Below are 22,417 nucleotides of genomic sequence, written 5' to 3'. Positions count from 1 at the left end.
GCAAATTTTTGCTGCTTAGGTGACCCTGTTCTTGAGCTTGCATGTCAAATTTATATGGTCAAAAGTAGTTTTAATGCATGATATTGCCTCTAGGCACTTGTAGGAGTAGTTGCTATCAATTTTGTTGAGTTTGGTTCACTTTTATTTTGAGTTGCTAAAAATTTCAGAAAATTTCAGAAAAAGATGAAGAAATTTTTGAGGGGCTCATCGAGCCGAAGCTCGAAGGATAAACAAAGTGAAGACAACAAGAAGCCCAAGTATAATCTCCCTCGCATCAGGAAGGTTCGGCCTTGTGAATGGCCTTGTGATGATTTCTTGAGAGTAGCCGGGATTTATGATGATTTCTATGAGTTGGCTGAGAATACAGGCCTCACCGCCTTCCTCCACGACCAACGCGAACACTATCTCTTACTCACGAATATCTTTGTGCAAAAATTTCATTTCCATGCTAGGAGCTCACCACTTTCGGTGGAATTTTATTTATATGATGAGCAGAAGGAGATGTCACTTCATGATTTTTGTCGGGTTTGTTTGATCCCTTTTGAAGGCAGCGTAGAGGAACCACATCGTGATGATGTGGAGGGATGTATTGATATGATTGTTGCAGGGGAGAGGAAAGTTCCCGATGCAAGAATCACTAGCATACATTTTCCTATTTTATGTTACTTTGCAATATTTGCTAGTAGATGCTTAATTGGTCGCGAAAACTGTGGCAACCTTAGTGCCCCTGATATTGTTATTTTGTGCCATGCCATGTTCCGTGATGACACATTTAGTCTGGGCGCCATTGTTGCAAAGCGGTTAAATCTTAACTGTACGAAGGGTCCCATATTGGGAGGTATCTTTGCCTCGCGCCTCGCTGCACACTTTAACATACCTATTAGGAATTATGAGAAAGAAGAAAAGTTGTTGCCTCCTGTTTATCTAGACTATAAGAGTATGGTAGCACATGATTTTATCGTTAAGAATAAGGAAAAGATGCTTAAGTACAAGCTGATATTTGATAAAAATCACCCTGAGACTATTACTTTGCCTGCTCCTTCCTTGTTTGACTGATCTGTAGGCAAGTACCTTGTTCTACCGGAGGCCATTCACGCCTACCAAAACCCCACACCAGCTACACAGCCAGAGCCGGAACCACCATTTGATCCTCACCGGCAGTCTGTTTATCGGTGGAATCCGGAAGAGATCGCCAACCAGTGGCACCAGGAGGATCCTTCTTAGTATGACCCCAACTACAAATTTGGATATCCGCCAGGCCAGCCGTGGCCATAGACCAACTTAGGCCAAAAGCCTAAGCTTGGGGGTACGTATCTCTCACCGACATTACATTCCTATTCACACACTCATGCTAGTTGTCGGTGCTCATACTTGTTCATTGTAATATCCATGCTAGTTTATTTCCCTTTTTATGCTTTCTTCTTGTGTGTTTGATAAACCTTAAGAAAAACAAAAAAATTAGTTGTAGCTTTTAGTTAGTTTACTTTCCATGCCTGTAGTAGTAGTACTTAAAAAGAAAACCCCAAAAGATTTATCCTTCTTCTTTAGCATGTTGGGAGCTTTCCCGTGTAAATAGTTTTGTTTCTTTTCTTTCCTTTGGGGGTCGAGTGGAGAAGACCATGATTAAAATGTTGAGTGGCTCTCATATGCATTATTGTTGATCTAACAAAGAGACCATATTACCTTGTCTTCTCTCTTGAATTGAATGCTTGCAGATTCCAGCTTAGTCCAATGCACGCGCACTATTATTATTATCCACACTATTCAGTCGTGCAAGTGAAAGGCAATAATGATGATTATATGATGAACTTATTGAGATGAGAAAAGCTGGTATGAACTCGACCTCTCTTGTTTTTGTAAATATGATTAGTTCATCGTTCCTGATTCAGCCTATTATGAAATAAACATATTTGCAATGACAATTAGAGATTGTAGTTGCTTATGCCATGCTTAATTGGCTAGGAGTTTATAATGGTTTACCTTGCGTGCCAACATACTATTAAAATGGTTGTGATGTGGTATGATAGGGTGGTATCCTCTTTTGAATGATTCGAGTGGCTTGACTTGGCACATGTTCACGCATGTAGTTGAAACAAAATCAACATAGCCTCTACGATATTTATGTTCATGGTGCATTATATCCTACTCATGCTTGCATTTGGTGTTGATTAATTTTAATGCATGTTCATGACTGTTGTCGCTCTCTAGCTGGTCGCTTCCCAGTCTTTTTCTAGCCTTCACTTGTACTAAGTGGGAATACTGCTTGTGCATCCAACTCCATAAACCCCAAAGTTGTTCCATATGAGTCCACCATACCTACCTATATACGGTATCTACCTGTCGTTCCAAGTAAATTTGTATGTGCCAAACTCTAAACCTTCAAATAAACATTCTGTTTTGTATGCTCGAATAGCTCATGTATCACTAGGGCTGTCTGTATCTTCCATGCTAGGCGGGTTATTCTCAAGAGGAGTGGACTCCGCTCCTCACTCACGAGAAAATGGCTGGTCACCGGGATGCCCAGTCCGATGCTTTATGCAAATCAAATCAAAATAACTGCAAACAAAACTCCCCGGGACTCTTGTTAGTTGTAGGCACTCGTTGTTTCGAGCAAGCCATGGATTGATGCTTGTTGGTGGAGGGGGAGTATAAACTTTACCATTCTGTTTGGGAACCGCCTATAATGTGTGTAGCATGGAAGATATCGAGATCTCTCGGTTGTTTTGTTGACAATGAAAGTATACTGCTCAAAATATTATTCATATCTATTTCAAAACCGAGCTCTGGCACCTCTACAAATCCCTGCTTCCCTCTGCTAAGGGCCTATCCATTTACTTTTATGCTGAGTCTCCATCCTCTTATTAAAAAGCACCAGTTGGAGAGCACCGATGTCATTCGCATCCATTACTGTTAGTTTACATTGAGTATGACTTGACTGGATCTCTTTTACCATGAATTACAATGTCTAGTCAGTCCTTGGTCTTTAAAGGTGCTCTGCATTTATGTTTTGCGGTCTTAGAAAGGGCTAGTGAGATACCATCATGTTATATCATATTATGATTGTTTTTGAGAAAGTGTTGTCATCCGAGATTTATTATTATTGCTCGCTAGTTGATTATGCCATTGATATGAGTAAACATGAGACCTAAGTGTTATCGTGAATATGGTTAGTTCATAATCTTTGCTGAAAACCTGGATGCTGGCTTTACATATTTACAACAACAAGAGCAAACAGAGTTTGTAAAAGTTTTTCTTTATCACTTTTAGTTTATCAACTGAATTGCTTGAGGACAAGCATAGGTTTAAGCTTGGGGGAATTGATGCGTGTCCGTCGTATCTACTTTTCCAAACACTTTTGCCCTTGTTTTGGACTTTGACTTGCATGATTTGAATGGAACTAACCTGGACTGACGCTGTTTTCAGCAGAATTTCCATGGTGTTATTTTTGTGCAGAAATAAAAGTTCCCGGAATGACCTGAAAATCAACGGAGATTATTTTTGGAATATACAAAAAAATACTGGAAGAAAGATCCACGTTAGGGGGCCCACACCCTGTCCGCAAGGGTTGGGGCGCGCCTACCCCCCTGGGCGAGCCCCCCTGCATCATGGGCCCCCTGACGCTCCACCGACCTCAACTCCAACTCCATATATTCGATTTCAGGGAGAAAAAATGAGAGAGAAGGATTCATCACGTTTTACGATACGGAGCCCTCGCCAAGCCCTATACTCTCTCGGCAGGGCTGATCTGGAGTTCGTTCGGGGCTCCGGAGAGGGGAATCCGTCGCCATTGTCATCATCAACCTTCCTCCGTCACCAATTTCATGATGCTCACTGCCCTGCGTGAGTAATTCCATCGTAGGCTTGCTGGACGGTGATGGGTTGGATGAGATTTATCATGTAATCGAGTTAGTTTTGTTAGGGTTGATCCCTAGTATCCATTATGTTCTGAGATTGATGTTGCTATGACTTTGCTATGCTTAATGCTTGTCACTAGGGCCCGACCGCCATGATTTCAGATCTGAACCTATTATGTTTTCATGAATATATGTGAGTTCTTGATCCTATCTTGCAAGTCTATAGTCACCTATTATGTGTTATGATCCGTTAACCCCGAAGTGACAATAATGGGGATACTTACCGTTGATGACCGTAGTTTGAGGAGTTCATGTATTCACTATGTGTTAATTCTTTGGTCCGGTACTCTATTAAAAGGAGGCCTTAATATCCCTTAGTTTCCAATAGGACCCCGCTGCCACGGGAGGGTAGGACAAAAGATGTCATGCAAGTTATTTTCCATAAGCATGTATGACTATATTCGGAATACATGCCTATATTACATTGATGAACTGGAGCTAGTTCTGTGTCACCCTATGTTATAATTTTTGCATGATCGATCGCTTCCGACATAATTCTCCATCACCGATCCAATGCTTATGAGCTTTTCATATATTGTTCTTTGCTTATTTACTTTTCCGCCGCTACTGTTACAATCACTACAAAACCCAAAAATATTACTTTTGCTACCGTTACTTTTTTCCACCTTTATGACTACTATCATATTACTTTGCTACTAAATACCTTGCTGCTGATATTAAGTTTCCAGGTGTGGTTGAATTGACAACTCAGTTGCAAATACTTGAGAATATTCTATGGCTACCCTTGTATCGAATCAATAAATTTGGGTTGAATACTCTACCCTCGAAAACTGTTGCGATCCCCTATACTTGCGGGTTATCAGTTCCTGAGTCATTTTACCCCCTCTAGTCACAACTCTAACTGCATTATTTTTTTTCTTATTATTTAATTCATTGAGAAAATCATTCTGAGCTTTAAGTACTTGTTCTACTTGAGTGGTAACCATAGAAGCATGATTACTAATAATTTTAAGTTCACCTTTAATGCTAGACATATAATCACTCAAGTGTTCAACCATATAAGCATTACGTTTCAATTGTCTACCAACATAAGCATTGAAGTTTTCTTGTTTAACAATAAAATTATCAAACTCATCCAAGCATTGGCTAGAAAACTTAGTAGATGGGATTTCACCCTTGTCAAATCTATAGAGAGAATTTACCTTTACTGCCTGTGTAGGGTTATCAAGACCATGTATCTCTTCAATAGGTGGTAAATTCTTAACATCTTCAACTTTAATACCCTTTTCTTTCATAGATTTCTTTGCCTCTTGCATATGTTCAGGACTGAGAAATAGAATACCCCTTTTCCTCGGAGTTCGCTTAGGAGTTGGTTCAGGAAGTGTCCAATTATTTTCATTACTCAACATATTATTCAATAGCAATTCAGCTTGATCAACAGTTCTTTCCCTGAAAACACAACCAACACAACTATCCAGGTGGTCTCTGGAAGCATCGGTTAGTATATTATAAAAGATATCAAGTATTTCATTTTTCTTGAGAGGATGATCAGGCAAAGCATTAAGTAATCGGAGAAGCCTCCCCCAAGCTTGTGGGAGACTCTTTCTTCAATTTGCACAAACTTATATATTTCCCTAAAAGCAGCTTGTTTCTTATGAGCCGGGAAATATTTAGCAGAGAAGTAATAAATCATATCCTGGGGACTATGCACACAACCAGGATCAAGAGAATTAAACCATGTTTTAGCATCACCCTTTAATGAGAACGGAAATAACTTAAGGATATAGTAGTAACAAATTTTTTCCTCATTAGTGAACAGGGTGGCTATATCATTTAATTTAGTAAGTTGTGCCACAATAGTTTCAAATTCATAGCCATAAAAAGGATCAGATTCGACCAAAGTAATTAAATCAGGATCGACAGAGAAATCAATATCCTTATCGGAGATACAGATAGGAGAAGTAGCAAAAGCAGGGTCATATTTCATTCTAGCATTCAAAGATTTTTCTTTCAGCTTAGCTAACAATTTCTTAAGATCATATCTATCATTGCAAGCTAAAAAAATCTCTAGCAGTTTCTTCATCCATAACATAACCCTCAGGTACAACAGACAATTCATATCTAGGGGAGAATCTTCATCATCACTTTCATCAATATTATCAGTTTCTATAATTTCATTCTCTCTAACCCTAGCAAGTTGTTCATCAAGAAATTCACCTAATGGCACAGTATTATCAAGCATAGAAGTAGTTTCATCATAAGTATCATGCAAAGCAGAAGTGGCATCATCAATAACATGCGACATATTAGAATGAATAGCAGGAGTAGGTGTCGCAAGTTTACTCATAACAGAAGGTGAATCAAGTGCAGAGCTAGATGGCAGTTCCTTACCTCCCCTCGTAGTTGAGGGATAAATCTTGGTTCTTTCATCTTTCAAGTTATTCATAGTGATCAACAGATATAAATCCCAAGTGACTCAAAGAATAGAGCTATGCTCCCCGGCAACGGTGCCTGAAAATAGTCTTGATAACCCACAAGTATAGTGGATCGCAACAGTTTTCGAGGTAGAGTATTCAACCCAAATTTATTGATTCGACACAAGGGGAGCCAAAGAATATTCTCAAGTATTAACAGTTGAGTTGTCAATTCAACCGCACCTGAAAGACTTAATATCTGCAGCAAAGTATTTAGTAGCAAAGTAATATGGAAGTAACGGTAACGATGGCAAAAGTAACAATAGTAGTTTTTGTAGTGATTGTAACCGTGGCAACGGAAAAGTAACTAAGCAAAGATCAATATGTGAAAAGCTCATAGGCAATGGATCAGTGATGGATAATTATGTCGGATGCGATTCCTCATGCAACAGTTATAACATAGGGTGATAAAGAACTAGCTCCAGTTCATCAATGTAATGTAGGCATGTATTCCGAATATAGTCATACGTGCTTATGGAAAAGAACTTGCATGACATCTATTGTCCTACCCTCCCGTGGCAGCGGGGTCCTATTGGAAACTAAGGGATATTAAGGTCTCTTTTTAATAGAGTACCGAAACAAAGCATTAACACTTAGTGAATACATGAACTCCTCAAACTATAGTCATCACTAGGAGTGGTCCCGATTATTGTCACTTCGGGTTACCGGATCAAAACACATAGTAGGTGACTATTGACTTGCAAAATAGGATCAAGAACTCACATATATTCATGGAAACAAGATACGTCTCCAATGTATCTATAATTTTTGATTGCTCCATGCTATATTATCTACAGTTTTGGGCAATATTGGGCTTTATTTTCCACTTTTATATTATTTTTGGGACTAACCTATTAACCGGAGGCCCAACCCAGATTTGTTGTTTTATGCCTATTTCAGTGTTTCGAGGAAAAGGACTATCAAACGGAGTCGAAACGGAACGAAATCAACTGGAGAAGTTATTTTTGGAAGGAAACCTACCGGATAGACTTGGTCCCTACGTCAGAAGATGAAGGAGGAGCTCACGAGGGTAGGGGCGCGCCCACCCCCCTGGGGTGCGCCCCCTTCCTCGTGGCCATCCCTTCGGTCCACCGACGTACTCGTTTCACCCATGTATACCCACGTATCCTAAAACTTCCAGAACGGAGATTAGATCTAGAGTTCCGCCGCCGCAAGCCTCTGTAGCCACCAAAAGTCAATCGGGACCCTGTTCCGGCACCCTGTCGAAGGGGGGGGGGAACCCTCACCGGTGGCCATCTTCATCATCCCGGCGCTCTCCATGAAGAAGAGGGAGTAGTTCACCCTCAGGGCTGAGGGTATGTACCAGTAGCTATGTGTTTGATCTCTCTCTCTCATGTTCTTGATTTGGCACGATCTTGATGTATCGCGAGCTTTGCTATCATAGTTGGATCCTATGTTTCTCCTCCCCCTCTTCTCTCTTGTAATGAATCGAGTTTCCCCTTTGAAGTAATCTTATCGGATTGAGTCTTTAAAGATTTGAGAACACTTGATGTATGTCTTGCCGTGGATATCTGTGGTGACAATGGGATATCACGTGATTCACTTGATGTATGTTTTGGTGATCAACTTGCGGGTTCCGCCCATGAACCTATGTATAGGGGTTGGCACACGTTCTCGTCGTGATTCTCCGGTAGAACTTTGGGGCACTCTTTGAGGTCCTTTGTGTTGGTTGAATAGATGAATCTGAGATTGTGTGATGCATATCGTATAATCATACCCACGGATACTTGAGGTGACATTGGAGTATCTAGGTGACATTAGGGTTTTGGTTGATTTGTGTCTTAAGGTGTTATTCTGGTACGAACTCTAGGGCTGTTTGTGACACTTATAGGAATAGCCCAACGGATTGATTGGAAAGAATAACTTTGAGGTGGTTTCGTACCCTACCATAATCTCTTCGTTTGTTCTCCGCAATTAGTGACTTTGGAGTGACCCTTTGTTTCATGTTGAGGGATAGTTATGTGATCCAATTATGTTATTATTGTTGAGGTAACTTACACTAGCGAAAGTATGAACCCTAGGCCTTGTTTCCTAGCATTGCAATACCGTTTACGCTCACTTTTATCACTTGCTACCTTGCTGTTTTTATTATTTCAGATTACAAAAACTATTATCTACCATCCATATACCACTTGTACCACCATCTCTTCGTCAAACTAGTGCACCTATACAATTTACCATTGTATTGGGTGTGTTGGGGACACAAGAGACTCTTTGTTATTTGGTTGCAGGGTTGCTTGGGAGAGACCATCTTCATCCTACGCCTCCTACGTATTGATAAACCTTAGGTCATCCATTTGAGGGAAATTTGCTACTGGCCTACAAACCTCTGCACTTGGAGGCCCAACAACGTCTACAAGAAGAAGGTTGTGTAGTAGACATCAAGCTCTTTTCTGGCGCCGTTGCCGGGGAGGTTAGCGCTTAAAGGTATATCTTTAGGTCTTGCAATCGAGTCTTTTAGTTTCTTGTTTTATCACTAGTTTGGTTTATAAAACAAAACTACAAAAGAATGGAATTGAGTTTGTCTCATACGCTTCATCTTTTTAATATCTTTCGTGAGTATGATGGAAAAGATAATTGTGCTCAAGTGCTAGAAGAAGAGATCTCTGAAATGTTTGGCACTAAATATTTGAATGATGAGCATGATTGCAATATTGTTAGTACGAATTCTTTGAATATCCGTGATGCTAATGATGATTGCACTAGTTATGATGAAGATGCCTCCTATAAACATGTCATTTTTTGTGGAGTAGACTGGGTTTGCAAGTACACACAAAATAGGGAAGATAGATATTGCAAGAGGCATAAGTACTTAGAAACTAAATTGTTGCAAGAAGAGCTAGATGAATGTGCTGAAAATTTATCTTCTCTTAGCCCTACTTGTGAACTTTGCAATGAACTTGATCATTTTAGTACCCAATGCAAATTGTTTCATGAGCGTATCGTGTCCAAAAATTGTGATGACTTGATTTCCCTTGCACATCATAATGAACTTAGTTTCTCTTGGGTTATGAAGAAATTAAACGTAGAACTAAGGATATTCCAAAATTTGCCCTTGATAAAGTTCTTCATTTTGATCTAGAGGAAATTTATATGTATTGCGCGGTGAATTGCATTGAAAATCCTTATATTGCCAATTACATAAAGAAAAGAAAACAAATAGAAGATGAAGAGAATGCTAACGAAAGGGAAGAGACTTCCCAATATTCTCCTATTATTTCTTATGATGAATCAGGTAACGAAGAGGAGCCCTCTATTCAACCAATCTCATTAATAAGGAGCTCCAAAAAGAGGATTGAACCCACACATGATGTGGTGAAGAAGAAGAAAAGAAAAAGGAAGAGAGGTAAAAAGGTATCTCTCACAAATAAAGTTGCTCCTATTATTGTTGTGCCTCATGAAAATGACACACTTGATGATGATCTCATTATGCCTATTTCTTGTTGTGATAATTATGATTGGGAAGATAATGACACTTCTTATGATCTTGAAAATCTTTTTGGCACTTGCTTGGAAGAATATTATAATTGTTATACTATTGGTGCTATCTATACTATTAACGATGAAAGTGATTATGCATATGATATGAAAAGGCCCAAGATTGGGGAAGCTATGTTTGATGAGGATGACATATTTGAGAATATATTTGCTGCAATTAATGTTTTTCCCAAGCTTGGGGATGCTACGCTTAATGAAGATGATATTTTTAGTCTCCCAAGTTTTGATATGCAAGTTTATAATGATGATAGCATGCCTCCTACTTATGATGATTATTGTGATGATACTTATGCTATAAAAATTAGTGATTATATTTATAAAAATTGTCATGATTATGATTACCCCTTCTCTGAACATTGATCTTTTAATGTGGAAGCAATTTATAGTATTCGAGTCTCTTACGATACTCCCACTATTATTCATGAGAAGAATCTTGCTTATGTGGAGAGTAGTAAATTTTCTATGCTTGTAGATCATGAAAAGAATGCTTTAGGTGCTGGTTATATTGTTGAATTCATTCATGATGCTACTGAAAATTATTATGAGGGAGGAATATATGCTTGTAGGAATTGCAATAATATCAAGTTTCCTCTCTATGTGCTTAAAGTTTTGAAGTTATGCTTGTTTTGCCCTCCTATGCTAGTTGATTATTGTTCCCACAAGTTGTTTTCTCACAAAATCCCTATGCGTATGAAGTATGTTAGACTTAAATGTGCTAGTCATATTCTTCATGATGTTCTCTTTATATTTCAATTCTTACCTTTATGTGAGCATCATTGAAATCATCATGCCTAGCTAGGGGCGTTAAACGATAGCGCTTGTTGGGAGGCAACCAATTTTACTTTAGTTCCTTGCTTTTTTCTCCTGTTTAGTAATAAATAATTCATCTAGACTCTGTTTAGATGTGGTTTTATGCTTTTAATTAGTGTTTTTGCCAAGTAGAACCTTTGGGAAGACTTGAGGGAAGTCTTGTTGATCATGCTGTAAAAAACAGAAACTTTAGTGCTCACGAGAATTGCTGCCATTTTTATTTGGAGAGGGATATTTAGTTAATTCTTTTTGAATATGATTAATAGATAAATTAGTCAGGCCCAGCAATTTTTTTAGAATTTTTGGGGTTCCAGAAGTTTGCTTTATTTACAGATTACTACAGACTGTTCTGCTTTTGACAGGTTCTGTTTTTCATGTGTTGTTTACTTATTTTGATGAATCTATGGCTAGTAAAAGAGTTTATAAACCATAGGGAAGTTGGAATACAGTAGGTTTAACACAAATATAAATAAAGAATTAGTTCATTACAGTACCTTGAAGTGGTGATTTATTTTCTTATACTAACGGAGCTTACGAGTTTTCTGTTAAGTTTTGTGTTGTGAAGTTTTCCAGTTTTGGGTAAGGATTCGATGGACTATGGAATAATGAGTGGCAAGAGCCTAAGCTTGGGGATTCCCAAGGCACCCCAAGGTAATATTCAAGGATGTCCAAGAGCCTAAGCTTGGGGTTGCCCCGAAAGGCATCCCCTCTTTCGTCTTCGTTCATCGGTAACTTTACTTGGAGCTATATTTTTATTTACCACATGATATGTGTTTTGCTTGGAGCATCAATTTATTTTGTTAGGATTTGCTTTCTGTTATTTAGAACAATGTTTTTCATCTTTTATTTCAATAAAAGTGGCATTGATAGCCTTTACTATGCCTATGTTACAAGTATACATGTTGCTGTTTGAAAACAGAAAGTTTACCGCTGTTGCAATAATTCCCTAGAAAAGTCAGAATGTGATAACATGTTGAAACCTTTTGCATATTAAGATCTGATAAATTTACTACAGTGGGAATTTTCTTTCATAATTTTTGGAGCTAGGGAAGTATGGATGTTGGTGCATTCTGTACAGACTATCCTGTTTAGTCAGATTATTGTTATGTTTGCATTGTCTGCATATGTTTGTTTCTTTAATGATTCTATTTGAGGATAGGACTATTAAATATGCAGAGGCATTTAGTATGCAATGTTGAATAATAATTTTAGTGATTTGCTACAGTAGAGTATGATAAGGTTTTTGCAATGGTTTATACTAACTTATCTCACGAGTTCTTGTTGAGTTTTGTGTGGATGAAGCTTTTGAGATTTAGGGAGACTGTGATATGAGAGGAATTAAGGAGACACAAAAGCTCAAGCTTGGGAATGCCCAAGGCATCACAAGATAATATTTCAATAAGTCTCAAACGTCTAATCTTGGGGATGCCCCGGTTTGCATCCCACCTTTCTTCTTCAACAACTATCGGTTAGTTTCGGTTGATCCTAAGTTTTCGCTTCTTCACATGAGTTTACCATTCATAGAATGTCATTTTATTTTGCTTTGCTTGCTGTTTGAATAAATTATCAAGATCTGAAATTATTAAATGAGAGAGAGTCTACGCATAGTTGCATAATTATTCGACTACTCATTGATCTTCACTTACATCTTTCGGAGTAGTGTGTCATTTGCTCTAGTGCTTCACTTATATCTTTTAGAGCATGGCGGTAGTTTTATTTTGAAGAAATAAATGAACTCTCATGCTTCACTTAGATTATTTTGAGAGTCTTAAATAGCATGGTAATTTGCTTAAAATCCTAATATGCTAGGTATTCAAGAATAATAAAATTCTCTTATGAGTGTGTGGAATACTAAGAGAAGTTTGATACTTGATGATTGTTTTGAGATATGAGGATGGTAATATTAGAGTCATGCTAGTTGAGTAGTTGTGAATTTGATAAATACTTGTGTTGAAGTTTGTGATTCCCGTAGCATGCACGTATGGTGAACCGTTATGTGATGAAGTCGGAGCATGATTTATTTATTGATTGCCTTCCTTATGAGTGGTGGTCGGGGACGAGCGATGGTATTTTCCTACCAATCTATCCCCCTAGGAGCATGCACGTAATACTTTGTTTCGATAACTAATAGATTTTTGCAATAAGTATGTGAGTTCTTTACGACTAATGTTGAGTCCATGGATTATACGCACTCTCACCCTTCCACCATTGCTAGCCTCTCTAGTACCGCGCAACTTTCGCCGATACCATAAACCCACCATATACCTTCCTAAAAACAGCCACCATACCTACCTATTATGGCATTTCCATAGCCATTCCGAGATATATTGCCATGCAACTTTCCACCGTTCCGTTTATTATGACACGCTTCATCATTGTCATATTGCTTTGCATGATCATGTAGTTGACATCGTATTTGTGGCAAAGCCATCGTCCATAATTCTTTCATACATGTCACTCATGAGTCATTGCACATCCCGGTACACCGCCGGAGGCATTCATATAGAGTCATGTCTTGCTCTAAGTATCGAGTTGTAATTCTTGAGTTGTAAGTAAATAAAAGTGTGATGATCATCATTATTAGAGCATTGTCCCAGTGGGGAAAGGATGATGGAGACTATGATTCCCCCATAAGTCGGGATGAGACTCCGGACGAAAATAAATAAATAAAAGAGGCCAAAGAAGCCCAAATAAAAAAAGAAAAGAGGCCATAAAAAAGATAAGGCCCAAAAAATAAAAAAAATGAGAGAAAAAGAGAGAAGGGGCAATGCTACTATCCTTTTACCACACTTGTGCTTCAAAGTAGCACCATGATCTTCATGATAGAGAGTCTCCTATGTTGTCACTTTCATATACTAGTGGGAATCTTTCATTATAGAACTTGGCTTGTATATCCCAATGATGGGCTTCCTCAAAATGCCCTAGGTCTTCATGAGCAAGCAAGTTGGATGCACACCCACTAGTTTCTTCTGTTGAGCTTTCATATACTTATAGCTCTAGTGCATCCGTCGCATGGCAATCCCTACTCACTCACATTGATATCTATTGATGGGCATCTCCATAGCCCATTGATACGCTTAGTTGATGTGAGACTATCTTCTCCTTTTTTTTCTTCTCCACAACCACCATTCTATTCCACCTATAGTGTTATGTCCATGGCTCACGCTCATATATTGCGTGAAGATTGAAAAAGTTTGAGAACATCAAAAGTATGAAACAATTGCTTGGCTTCTCATCGGGGTTGTGCATGATTTAAATACTTTGTGTGGTGAAGATAGAGCATAGCCAGACTATATGATTTTGTAGGGATAGCTTTCTTTGGCCATGATATTTTGAGAAGACATAATTGTTTTATTAGTATGCTTGAAGTATTAGTATTTTTATGTCAATATGAACTTTTGTCTTGAATCTTTCGGATCTGAATATTCATATCACAAGTAAGAAGAATTACATTGAAATTATGCCAACTAGCATTCCACATCAAAAATTATCTTTTTATCATTTACCTACTCGAGGACGAGCATGAATTAAGCTTGGGGATGCTTGATACGTCTCCAATGTATCTATAATTTTTGATTGCTCCATGCTATATTATCTATTGTTTTGGGCAATATTGGGCTTTATTTTCCACATTTACATTATTTTTGGGACTAACCTATTAACCGGAGGCCTAGTCCAGATTTGTTGTTTTATGCCTATTTCAGTGTTTCGAGGAAAAGGAATATCAAACGGAGTCGAAACGGTACGAAATCAACTGGAGAAGTTATTTTTGGAAGGAAACCTACCGGATAGACTTGGACCCTACGTCAGAAGATGAAGGAGGAGCTCACGAGGGTAGGGGCGCGCCCACCCCCCTGGGGCGCGCCCCCCTTCCTCGTGGCCATCCCTTCGGTCCACCGACATACACCTTTCACCCATATATACCCACGTATCCTAAAACTTCCAGAACAGAGATTAGATCTGGAGTTCCGCCGCCGCAAGCCTCTATAGCCACCAAAAGTCAATCGGGACCCTGTTCCGGCACCCTGCCGGAGGGGGGGAACCCTCACCGATGGCCATCTTTATCATCCCGGTGCTCTCCATGACAAGGAGGGAGTAGTTCACCCTCGGGGATGAGGGTATGTACCAGTAGCTATGTGTTTGATCTCTCTCTCTCTCGTGTTCTTGATTTGGCATGATCTTGATGTATCGCGAGCTTTGCTATCATAGTTGGATCCTATGTTTCTCCTCCCCCTCTTCTCTCTTGTAATGAATCGAGTTTCCCCTTTGAAGTAATCTTATCTGATTGAGTCTTTAAAGATTTGAGAACACTTGATGTATGTCTTGTCGTGGATATCTGTGGTGACAATGGGATATCACGTGATTCACTTGATGTATGTTTTGGTGATCAACTTGCGGGTTCCGCCCATGAACCTATGCATAGGGGTTGGCACACGTTCTCGTCGTGATTCTCTGATAGAACTTCGGGGCACTCTTTGAGGTCCTTTGTGTTGGTTGAATAGATGAATCTGAGATTGTGTGATGCATATCGTATAATCATACCCACGGATACATGAGGTGACACTGGAGTATCTAGGTGACATTAGGGTTTTGGTTGATTTGTGTCTTAAGGTGTTATTCTAGTACAGACTCTAGGGGTGTTTGTGACACTTATAGGAATAGCCCAACGGATTGATTGGAAAGAATAACTTTGAGGTGGTTTCGTACCCTACAATAATCTCTTCGTTTGTTCTCCGCTATTAGTGACTTTGGAGTGACTCTTTATTGCATGTTGAGGGATAGTTATGTGATCCAATTATGTTATTATTGTTGAGGGAACTTACACTAGCGAAAGTATGAACCCTAGGCCTTGTTTCCTAGCATTGAAATACCGTTTACGCTCACTTTTATCACTTGCTACCTTGCTGTTTTTATTATTTCAGATTACAAAAACTATTATCTACCATCCATATACCACTTGTATCACCATCTCTTCGCCGAAGTAGTGCACCTATAAAATTTACCATTGTATTGGGTGTGTTGGGGACACAAGAGACTCTTTGTTATTTGGTTGCAGGGTTGCTTGAGAGAGACCATCTTCAACCTACGCCTCCTACGGATTGATAAACCTTAGGTCATCCACTTGAGGGAAATTTGCTACTGTCCTACAAACCTCTGCACTTGGAGACCCAACAACGTCTATAAGAAGAAGGTTGTGCAGTAGACATCAAAACATAATAGGTTTAGATCTGAAATCATGGCACTCAGGCCCTAGTGACAAGCATTAAGCATAGCAAAGTCATAGCAACATCAATCTCAGAACATAATGGATACTAGGGATCAAACCCTAACAAAACTAACTCGATTACATGATAAATCTCATCCAACCCATCACTGTACAGCAAGCCTACAATGGAATTACTCACGCACGGCGGTGAGCATCATGAAATTGGTGATGGAGGAAGGTTTATGATGACGATGGCGATGGATTCCCTCTCTGGAGCCCCGAACGGACTCCATATCAACCCTCTCGAGAGAGATTATGGCTTGGCGGCGGCTCCGTATCGTAAAACGCAATGAATCCTTCTCTCTGATTTTGTTCTCCCTGAATGTGAATACATAGAGTTGGAGTTGAGGTTGGTGGAGCGTCAAGGGGCCACGATACAGGGGGCGCGCCCCCCACCCTCGTGGAAAGGGTGTGGGGCCCCTGGTATTGATTCTTTCGCCAGTATTTTTTATAAATTCCAAAAATATTCTTCGTGATGTTTTAGGTCATTCTGAGAAGTTTTATTTCTGCACAAAAATAACACCATGGCAATTCTGCTGAAAATAGCATCAGTCCGGGTTAGTTCCATTCAAATCATGCAAGTTATAGTCCAAAACAAGGTCAAAAGTGTTTGGAAAAGTAAATACAATGGAGACGTATCAGTGAGGCGGCCACGAAGCAGGAGGGCGCGCCCAGGGGGGTAGGCACGCCCCCCATCCTCATGGGCCCCACAAAGCTCCACCGACGTACTTGTTTGGCCTATATATACTCTTATACCCTAGATCGATCGCAGAGAGCCACGAAACCACTTTTCTACCGTCGCAACCTTCTGTACCAGTGATATCCCATCTTGGGGCCTTTTCCGGCGATCTGCCGGAGGGGGAATCGATCACAGAGGGCTTCTACATCAACACCATAGCCTCTCCGATGAAGCATGAGTAGTTTACCACAGACCTTCGGGTCCATAGTTATTAGCTAGATGGCTTCTTCTCTCTCTTTGATTCTCAATAAAAAGTTCTCCTCGATGTTCTTGGAGATATATTCGATGTAATACTCTTTTGCAGTGTGTTTGCCGAGATCCGATGAATTGTGAGTTTATGAACAAGATTATCTATGAATATTATTTGGTTCTTCTCTGAATTCTTATATGCATGATTTCATATCTTTGCAAGTCTCTTCGAATTATCGGTTTAGTTTTGCCTACTAGATTGATCTTTCTTGCAATGGGAGAAGTGCTTAGCTTTGGGTTCAATCTTGCGGTGTCCTTTCCCAGTGACAGTAGGGGCAACAAGGCACGTATTGTATTGTTGCCATCAAGGATAAAAAGATGGGGTTTATATCATATTGCTTGAGTTTATCCCTCTACATCATGTCATCTTTCTTAAAGCGTTACTATGTTCTTATGAACTTAATACTCTAGATGCATGCTGGATAGCTTTTGATGTGTGGAGTAGTAGTAGTAGATACGGAATCGTTTTGATCTACTTGACACAAACGTCATGCCTATATTCATGATTATGGCCTAGATATTCTCATAACTATGCGCTTTTCTATCAATTGCTTGACAATAATTTGTTCACCCACCATAATACATGCTATCTTGAGAGAAGCCACTAGTGAAACCTATGGCCCCTGGGTCTCTTTCTTATTATATTGCATCTCTTTTATTTACATCGCATCTTGTTTACTATTTTGCAATCTTTATTTTACAATCTATACAACAAAAATACCAAAAATATTTACTTTACTATCTTTATCAGATCTCACTTTTGCAAGTGACCGTGAAGGGATTGACAACCCCTTTATCACGTTGGTTGTAAGGTTCTTGATTGCTTGTGCAGGTACTAGGTGACTTGTGTGTTGTCTCCTACTGGATTGATACCTTGGTTCTAAAAAACTGACAGAAATACTTACGCTACTTTGATGCATCACCCTTTCCTCTTCAAGGGAAAACCAATGCATGGTCAAGAGGTAGAAAGAAGGATTTTTGGCGCCGTTCCCGGGGAGTTCTATGCCAAGTCAAGACATACCAAGTAGCCATCATAAACTCTTCTCCATCGTATTACATTATTTGCCATTCGCCTCTCGTTTTCCTCTCCCCCACTTCTAAAACGATTTTTGAAAAGATTTGCCTTTCCTTCGCCCTTCTTCCTTCTGTCCTTTTGTTTGCTCGTGTTACCATGTGCCTTCTATTAGCTTGCATCTTCTCTAGCTAAATATCTATTGTTATGGATCCTCATCCTCTTGATAATCTTTTTAAAAGATCCAATTATGATGAACCAATTGCTAGTGAGTTGAGTTCACTAGATTATCTTTATGAAGTTTTGCTTGAAATTCATGAATCTGACAATTGTGATGAAGTGTTGAAAGAAGAAAATTATAAAGTGGTTCACGATAGCTCCTTGAATGAAAAGCATGATTGCAATGGTGTTATTATAAATTCTACTAATGTCAATTGTGTTAATGATATGCAAAACCCTAAGCTTGGGGATGCTAATTTTGCTATGTCTACTACTTGTTGCAATGATCATGTTTGGGGTGATTTTTCATATGATCTTGAAAATTTATTTAAGCCCCATGATGAATATGAGATTGATAATAATGTTTGCAATAATATTGAAAGTGAGTTTGGAAGAGTGTCAACTTTAGATCCCACATATTTGGACAACGTACAATGTTATGAAGTTTTTGATAAAAGTGGGTACGGAGAGGTCATGACTTTATTTTATGATAATCCCACTATTTTGGAAGAGTGTCAACTTTGCATGCATGTGGATCATGAAGAGAAAATTTTATGTGATATCTATATTGTTAAATTTGATTATGATCCTACAAGTAATTATTATGAGAGAGGAAAATATGGTTGTAGAAATTTTCGTGTCACTAAATTACCTCTCGTTATGTTGAGATTGCTATTGTTTCTTTCTCCTTCCTTGCATATGTAGTTTTTGCTTGTCTTGATAATTTGTTTGCTCATATAATGCCTATGCATAGGAAGTATGTTAGTCTTAGATGTGATTTTCATATGATTCATGATGCTCCCTTCGTGTTTCAATTGCTATCTTTCATGTGAGCATCATTAAAATTATAGATGCCTAGCTAGGGTCGTTAAACAATAGCGCTTGTTGGGAGGTAACCCAATTTTATTTTTGTTATTTACTTCTTGTTCCTGTTTACTAATAAATAATTCATCTAGCTTCTTTTATGATTGTGTTTTTATGTTTTAATTAGTGTTTGTGCCATGTAAAGCCTTTAGGATCTTCTTCGGTGATTGTTATTTGATCTTGCTGATAAAAACAGAAAGTATGCGCTCATGAAAATAATTATCATTTTTCACCAGAGAGCGATAAAATACCAATTCCAACAATAGTAGATCAATATACTTTCTATCCTGGTCTTCCTAATTTTTCAGAATTTTTGAAGTTACAGAAGTATTCGAAACCTACAGATTGCTACAGACTGTTCTATTTTTGATAGATTCTGTTTTTTCGCATGTTGTTTGCTTATTTTGAAGCATCTATGGCTAGTATCGGGGGGTATAAACCATAGAGAAGTTGGAATACAGTAGGTTTAACACCAATATAAATAAATAATGAGTTCATTACAGTACCTTCAAGTGGTGGTTTATTTTCTTATACTCCCTCCGTTCCAAATTACTCGTCACAGAAATGGATGTATCTAGAACTAAAATACATCTAGATACATACATACCGGCGACAAGTAATTCAGAATGGAGGGAGTACTAACGGAGCTCATGAGATTTTCTGTTGAGTATTGTGTTGTGAAGTTTTCAATTTTTTGGGTAAAGATTTGATGGATTTAGGAATAAGGAGTGGTAAGAGCCTAAGATTGGGGATGCCCAAGGCACCCCAAGGTAAAATTCAAGGACAACCAAAAGCCTAAGCTTGGGGGTGCCTTCCGGGGCATCCCCTCTTTTGTCTTCGTCTATCGGTAACTTTACTTGAGGCTATATTTTTATTCACCACATGATATGTGTTTTTCTTGGAGCGTCCTGTATGATTTGAGTTTTTGCTTTTTAGTTTACCACAATCATCCTTCCTGTACACACCTTTTGGGAGCGACACGCATGAATCAGAATTTATTATAATACTCCATGTGCTTCACTTATATCTTTTGAGCTAGATAATTTTGCTCTAGTGCTTCACTTATATCTTTTTAGAGCACGGTGGTGGTTTTATTTTATATAAATTATTGATCTCTCATGCTTCACTTATATTATTTTGAGAGTCTTTTAGAACAACATGTTATTTTGCTTTGGCTATAAAATTATTCCTAATATGATAGGCATCCAAGATGGGTATAATAAAAACTTTCGTATAAAGTGCATTGAATACTATGAGAAGTTTGATTCCTTATGATTGTTTTGAGACATGAAGATGGTGATATTAGAGTCATGCTAGTTGAGTAGTTGTGAATTTGAGAGATACTTGTGTTAAAGTTTGTGATTCCCGTAGCATGCACGTATGATGAACCGTTATGTGATGAAGTCGGAGCTTGATTTATTTTTTGATTGTCTTCCTTATGAGTGGCGGTCGGGGACGAGCGATGGTCTTTTCCTACCAATCTATCCCCCTAGGAGCATGCGCGTAGTACTTCGTTTCAATAACTAATAGATCTTTGCAATAAGTATGTGAGTTCTTTATCATTAATGTTGAGTCCATGGATTATACGCACTCTCACCCTTCCACCATTGCTAGCCTCTCTCGTATCGCGCAACTTTTGCCGGTACCATAAACCCACCATTTACCATCCTCAAAACAGCGACCATACCTACCTATTATGGCATTTCCATAGCCATTCCGAGATATATTGTCATGCAACTTTCCACCGTTCCGTTTATTATGACACGCTCCATCATTGTCATATTGCTTTGCATGATCATGTAGTTGACATCATATTTGTGGCAAAGCCACCTTCATAATTCTTTCATACATGTCACTCTTGAATCATTGCACATCCCGGTACCCTGCCGGAGACATTAACATAGAGTCATATTTTGTTCTAAGTATCGAGTCGTAAGTAAATAAAAGTGTGATGATCATCATTATTAGAGCATTGTCCCGGTGAGGAAAGGTGGATGGAGACTATGATTCCCCCAAAAGTTGGGATGAGACTCTGGACGAGAAAAAAGAGGCCATAAAAAAAGAGAAAGGCCCAAATAAAAAATGAGAGAAAAGGAGAGAAGGGGCAATGCTACTATCCTTTTTCCACACTTGTGCTTCAAATTAGCACCATGATCTTCATGATAGAGAGTCTCCTATTTTGTCACTTTCATATACTAGTGGGAATTTTTCATTATAGAACTTGGCTTGTATATTCCAATGATGGGCTTCCTCAAAATGCCCTAGGTCTTCGTGAGCAAGCAAGTTGGATGCACACCCACTTAGTTTCTTTTTGAGCTTTCATACACTTATAGCTCTAGTGCATCTGTTGCATGGCAATCCCTACTCACTCACATTGATATCTATTGATGGGCATCTCCATAACCCGTTGATACGCCTAGTTGATGTCAGACTATCTTCTCCTTTTTTGTCTTCTCCACAACCACCATTCTATTCCACCTATAGTGCTATGTCCATGGCTCATGCTCATGTATTGCGTGAAGATTGAAAAAGTTTGAGAACATCAAAAGTATGAAACAATTGCTTGGCTTGTCATCGGGGTTGTGCATAATTTCAATATTTTGTGTGATGAAGATAGAGCATAGCCAGACTATATAATTTTGTAGGGATAGCTTTCTTTGTCCATGTTATTTTGAGAAGACATGATTACTTTATTAGTATGCTTGAAGTATTATTATTTTTATGTCAATATTGAAGTTTTGTCTTGAATCTTTCGAATCTGAACATTCATGCCACAATAAAGAAAATTACATTGATAATTATGTTAGGTAGCATTCCACATCAAAAAATGTGTTTTTATCATTTACCTACTCGGGGACGAGCAAGAACTAAGCTTGGGGATGCTTTATACGTCTCCAACGTATCTATAATTTTTTATTGTTCCATGCTATTATATTATCTGTTTTGGATGTTTAATGGGCTTTAATATGCTCTTTTATATTATTTTGGGGACTAACCTATTAACCGGAGGCCTAGTGCCAGTTTCTGTTTTTTTGGCTATTTTAGTGTTTCGCAGAAAAGGAATACCAAACGGAATGAAACCTCCGCGATGATCTTTATTGGACCGAAAGAAAACCAGGAGACTTGGAGTGGAAGTCTGGAACTCCGTGAGGTGGCTGCGAGGCAGGAGGGTAGGTGCGCCCCCACCCTCGTGGGCCCCACGAAGCTCCACCGACGTACTTCTTTCTCCTATATATACTCTTATACCCTAAATCGATCACAGAGAGCCACGAAACCACTTTTCCACCGCCGCAACCTTCTGTACCCATGAGATCCCATCTTGGGGTCTTTTCCGGCGATCTGCCGGAGGGGGAATCAATCACGGAGGGCTTCTACATCAACACCATAGCC

The sequence above is a fragment of the Triticum aestivum genome, chromosome 7A (assembly GCF_018294505.1).
Source record: "Triticum aestivum cultivar Chinese Spring chromosome 7A, IWGSC CS RefSeq v2.1, whole genome shotgun sequence".
Lineage (NCBI taxonomy): Eukaryota > Viridiplantae > Streptophyta > Magnoliopsida > Poales > Poaceae > Triticum > Triticum aestivum.
Note: the sequence above shows the minus strand (reverse complement) of the source record.